Below are 5,440 nucleotides of genomic sequence, written 5' to 3' on the forward strand. Positions count from 1 at the left end.
TATTCCATCTAATTTCCTGCTTTTCTTTTCCATTTTTTCTTTTTTATAAACGAAGTTCATTATTATTATTATTAATTATCATTAATCATTCATATTATTATTATTATTATTATTATTATTATTATTATTATTATTATTATTATTATTATTGTTATTATTATTATTATTATTATTATTATTATTATTATTAATAGCATCATCGTCACGGTCATCCTTGTTGTCACATGCCAAATAATGAAAATATTCAAATCCAATTTTCGCGACATATTTCCAAATGTTGTTATAAATTGTATAAAAGCAATAGGTTTTTTTTTTGGTTTTTTTTAGTGTGTTATATTATTTGCTAATTAACAACTGATTAAATATGTCTAATTATTCAGGTGGTGTGCTTAGAATGGAACAGTATCCTAAAACGTTGGAATCATCGTAGCAATTATTTTTCCATTCATATCGTCGTTCATTGATTGTTCTGTGGACAAAGTTATTCCTGTCATCATCTTCGCTCGATAAAATCTCCATCTCAAGATTACAATCCAGTGGCGGTGGCTGGTTCTCCGCGTTGCAATAGATCATTAAACCAATAACATTGGCCACAACTTGAATAAAGAAAGCCATCAAAGATGTGATGCCGATCAAGAATAACTGCCAGTTTCCAAAAGCATTTCGTATTACTTCACTGCAGCCATCTACATTCCAGACCATATTTTCATTCATCATTTTAGTCAAAGTTTTCGAGAAAGCATTTTTACTACACACTTCAATGTCACGGTTGGTACAGCAACTAAATGGTGGGATAATAACTTTCTTTTTAAAGTTCTGGCTCCGATGAGATAATAAAATCCAGTCGGAATATCCTACATCCCCACAACAGCTGTAGTATATCTGCAATTTATCGAGGGTATTTTTCATAGAAGAATCGACACTGTAGTGCTTCATGGCATATACAATAATGCTGCCAGCGTTTTCCATGATGTACAGGCGATGAATGATGCAGACCACGAAAATTGCCAAATATCCAAGACTGAACGTGAGACAAAGTAAAACGAAAATGAAATACTGCTTTGTTTTTTTCTTGTTTGAATCCAAATTCGAAGTTTTCGGTATGACTGAAAACCCCCAGAGTAAAAGACAGCTATTCACGAAATTAAATCCTATAATAAAGCTAGCTGTTTGTACAAGAGAGAGCGGCGGCTGCGGGTCACTGTTACGAAACAAGGGTTCGAATTTATCAAGAGATACAAGTAGGAGATTCACACTAACCGCGATGATGACGATACTGTAGATCAATAGAATAAGACATAGGATGATGTATATGTAAACGATCGCATATTTCCTGTTGGCCTGGGGTTTTTTCTGCTTTGGACACATCGTCAACAAACTTCTCCAAGCGAAAAACTGGTTTTATTATCGCTGTTTTTCGTTTTGTTGTTCACAATTGTGTTTATATGTCTCTGCTTTGGTTTTCTCTCATTATGTCCGTTAATGATTTGGCAGCGTTTGCTGACGTACAACCGAATACTGATACGAAGTCACAGTCTCCTCCTCCTCCTCCTCCTCCTCCTTTTACAGACTTCTTTGTGTTACTTTCATTCTCTCTTTCTACACTTCTCTCTCTTTCTCTCCCTACTCTCTCTCCTCTCACTTTTCCCTATCTATCTACCGATCTATCTATCTATCTATCTATCTATCTATCTACCGATCTATCTATCTATCTATCTATCTATCTATCTATCTATCCATCTATCTATGTGTGTTTCTTATTTACGTTTTACGTTGAAACAAAAAAAAGTGCCAGGAAAACAACAGATTTTGTGTGTGAGTGTGTGTGTGTGTGTACAAGTGTGTGTATGAATATGTACACACACACACGCACACACACACACACACATATATACAAACACATACTTATATATATTTTAGCTCTAATCGAATCCGTTATCTTTGTTACCGTTATTGCACTGTAGTAACAATAGGCTGCACTTTAGGCGGCGATTCTGGCAGAAACGTTAGCACACCGGGTGAAATGCTTAGCGGTATTTCGTCTGCCGTTACGTTCTGAGTTCAAATTCCGCCGAGGTCGACTTTGCCTTTCATCCTTCGAGATCGATAAATTAAGTATCAGTCGCGTGCTGGGGTCGATCTAATCGACTGACTCCCTCCTCCAAAATTACGGGCCTTGTGCCTAGAATAGAAAAGAAAAGAATATATTGCACTTTAAGCGACACATCAAAGAATTAAGTTCTTGGATTTGGTGAACATATTGTTCCAGTGCAAAAGCACTAATTCAGCATGTGCGTATACACACACACACACACACACACACACATATATATATTTAACGCGCGCGCGTGTGCGTAAGAGAGAAAGACAGCGAAAGAGAACAAGAGAAAGAGAGACAATTTTTCGGTTAACGTAGAAGCATTCTAAGAACCTTTGTTTATTGTTTTGTTCTTTGGAATTGTTTGATTGCGTCACCATCATCGTCGTCCTCGACTTTCGTTTCAATCGAACACGCTCACGCAGGCTGTCAACTGTGCTCCTAATATTCTTTTATTCTCTTATTCTATTACTTGTTTCAGTCATTTGACTGCGGCCATACTGGAGCACCGCTTTAAAGTGGTTGTGTCGAACAAATCGAGCCCCCCCACCCACCGCCGACTTATTCCTTGTAAGTCTAGTACTTATTCTATCGGTGTCTATTGCCGAACCGCTAAGTTACGACGACGAAAACACACCAGCATCAGTTGTCAAGTGATGGTGGGTGGGTGGGAATACATACACATACATACACATACACACGGACACACAGACACAAACTGAACCCGAACCATGTGCTTGGGAAGCAAGCTTCTTACCACACAGCCACGCCTGCGCCAAGTAGACGAACGTTCCAAGGATAATGGGCAATCATAATTTTGAGGTAAGGAGCAGGAGTGATACAATGATGAAGAGAAGAAGTGCGGTCTTTGAACGAGAAACCAAAGATACTGCTGACAAATGTTCAAAGGTTAAATAACTGACAACCATTAACGATGTCAGTCATATTTGAAAGTGAAGGAAGCCTTTCAAAATAGATTTTCAATAAGGAATTTGTTTTCAAATCTATAAGATTACATTTATATGTTTTCAGGATTTTCTTTCTTCTTGTTAAACTTGACGTCAATATATCAGAAAAAGAAAAGTGCAAGCGTACGCTTGCCATAAAGAAATAAACAGTTAAGAAAAATTAACCCTTCACGATGAGGAAGTTGGAGAAGAAAGGTGACTCTATGAATCCAAATTAGACGTCTTCTGAGTACACACGACGAGTAGGAGTCAAATTCATAACAGTTTTACAGCAATTCTGGGGGGGAAGAGGGAAATACTCAACTGGTAGGGATTTAACCGAACCCGAAAGGGTGTAAGTAAATTGACTGCGGCTGAATTTGAACTCGAAACGTAAAGAGCGAAAAGAAATGACACTAACCATTTTCTTTGACGTGCTAACCATTCTGCCACGTCGTCGACTAATAATAATAATAATAATAATAATAATAATAATAATAATAATAATAAGAAGAAGAAGAAGAAGAAGAAGAAGAAGAAGAAGAAGAAGAAGAAGAAGAAGAAGAAGAAGAAGAAGAAGAAGAAGAAGATTAGATAAATGATGCAATGGGACAACTGGAGTAACAAAACCAAGAGCAAACATGTTTGCCAATGACTCTAGTAGTGACTCGACCCTTCTTACGCTGTCCTATATATTGTGACCAGTGAGTGTAGACAGATATGAGTCGTAGCAATTCTTTTCCGCCCGTGCACTTTATGTTGTTATAGAAGACTATAACAGTTTGTCACTTCGTCCGATTTTCGATCTTCTCGAAGCGTTGACATTTTTCTCAGATTTCTTTTAAATTCATGGTCGAACATTCAGATTTCGAAACTGTTTCAAAGTCCTTGAGAGTATGTTCGTCAGAAAAAGACGACATCTTCATAAAAGCAAACAAAATGTTTCGAAAATAAAACGAAAGTGTCCAATGACAAAACCTATTGAGACATAGTGTCTTAGCTCTCACAAGAAAGGACTTCGTCCGACATATTGAGGACTCTTCTCTCCTATCGGTGTACGAACTTAAGACATTTGAAACTCATCTGCTTGCATGTGAGTTTATCTGCAAACTTAGTACATGTGTTTGTATTTATACGGATATGGGTGTTATTGTAAATATTTGACATCATGTAAAAGTAATTTATGAGTCAACTGTTTTGCAAAATTATTATATTCATGGACACATCTTTGAGATAACTCGTGTTATTTTAAAAACCTTATCTCTTCTTTTCATGTTTTTCACCCTTTAAACTCAGAAATACATTCATTATTACATATTTGACATTTCTGGTTAGTTTTCAGCAGAAAACTTTCCATGTCTCTGTATAAAATCGTTTTACCTATAAGTCCGTCTACAAAATAATCCATTTATTTTCTTCTCTTGTGAAAACCTTAAATTAAACAGGTAAAGCATTTTCTCTTTATCATTTGATAATATCATTAGAACATTAGAATTTTTCTTTTTTTAAATAGAGTAATATATATTTTCCGATTTAATGGTTTCATATATTTTTAATTTATAACTCCACTGCATTTTTGTTAGTCTATTCACAAAGTGTTTTCAGAGTTTGTTCAGACATGATACATACATGACCTTAGGAAGAATTTTATTCAGGTGTATTTGTAATTTTAGTTGTGTTTAGTGCTTAAAAGAACTAATATCATTTGAACAAGAATATCGTAACATATCAGTGCATTCACCTATAGACAGCTAAAAGGGAAATATATATTAAATAATGTATTGTGCCCTCGTGTAATCAAGTTAACTCTTGTGGACCGTGTTTTACTGTTTAACCTCTTATTTAATGTGTTACGGATGAAGGTGATACTAGTAAAATAATGTCTAACTCTTAATAACAAATTCCAGTTTCGTAATAACTAACAGAATGCTAATACGAATACAGTAATAATTCTATGATGATACTCTAATAACTGAAAATAATCTATCAATAACGGGAAAGGTGCATGGTCTAGTTGTTAAGGTGTCGCACTCCCGATCAAAAGACAGAGGTTTCGATTCCAGTTCTACGTGGTGCGTTATTTTGTTGAACAGAATCCTCTTATTCAGCTTCAGTTCACTCAGCCACGTAAAATTTTCCTTATATAATCTTTAAATCATTTTTATTAAGTCTCCTCTTAAATTGAAATGTCTTAGACTTACTTCTGTGCTATTTCTACCTCCATCTTTTATATATAAAAATTTGATTTGTATAGAACTCTAATCTTTTTTCAACTACATATGTATATATATATATATGTGTGTGTCTGTGTGTCTGTGTGTGTGTATATATGTATATATATAGATATATGTGTGCGTATGTGTGTATGTATATATATATATATATATATATATAT

General features: G+C 35.0%; 1 protein-coding gene across 1 annotated transcript in view; it reads left to right on the plus strand.

The window, feature by feature from the left end:
• Window positions 1-4,324: 4,324 nt before the first annotated feature.
• The window catches only part of LOC106870160 (monocarboxylate transporter 9-like), a 6,327-nt gene continuing 5,211 nt past the window's right edge, over window positions 4,325-5,440 (plus strand). The window contains exon 1 of the mRNA XM_014916161.2: window positions 4,325-4,490. The gene's annotated coding sequence lies outside the window, so the exon portion shown is untranslated. The remainder of the gene's footprint in view (window positions 4,491-5,440) is intronic.

The sequence above is a fragment of the Octopus bimaculoides genome, chromosome 20, assembly GCF_001194135.2.
Source record: "Octopus bimaculoides isolate UCB-OBI-ISO-001 chromosome 20, ASM119413v2, whole genome shotgun sequence".
Taxonomy (NCBI): Eukaryota; Metazoa; Mollusca; class Cephalopoda; order Octopoda; family Octopodidae; genus Octopus; species Octopus bimaculoides.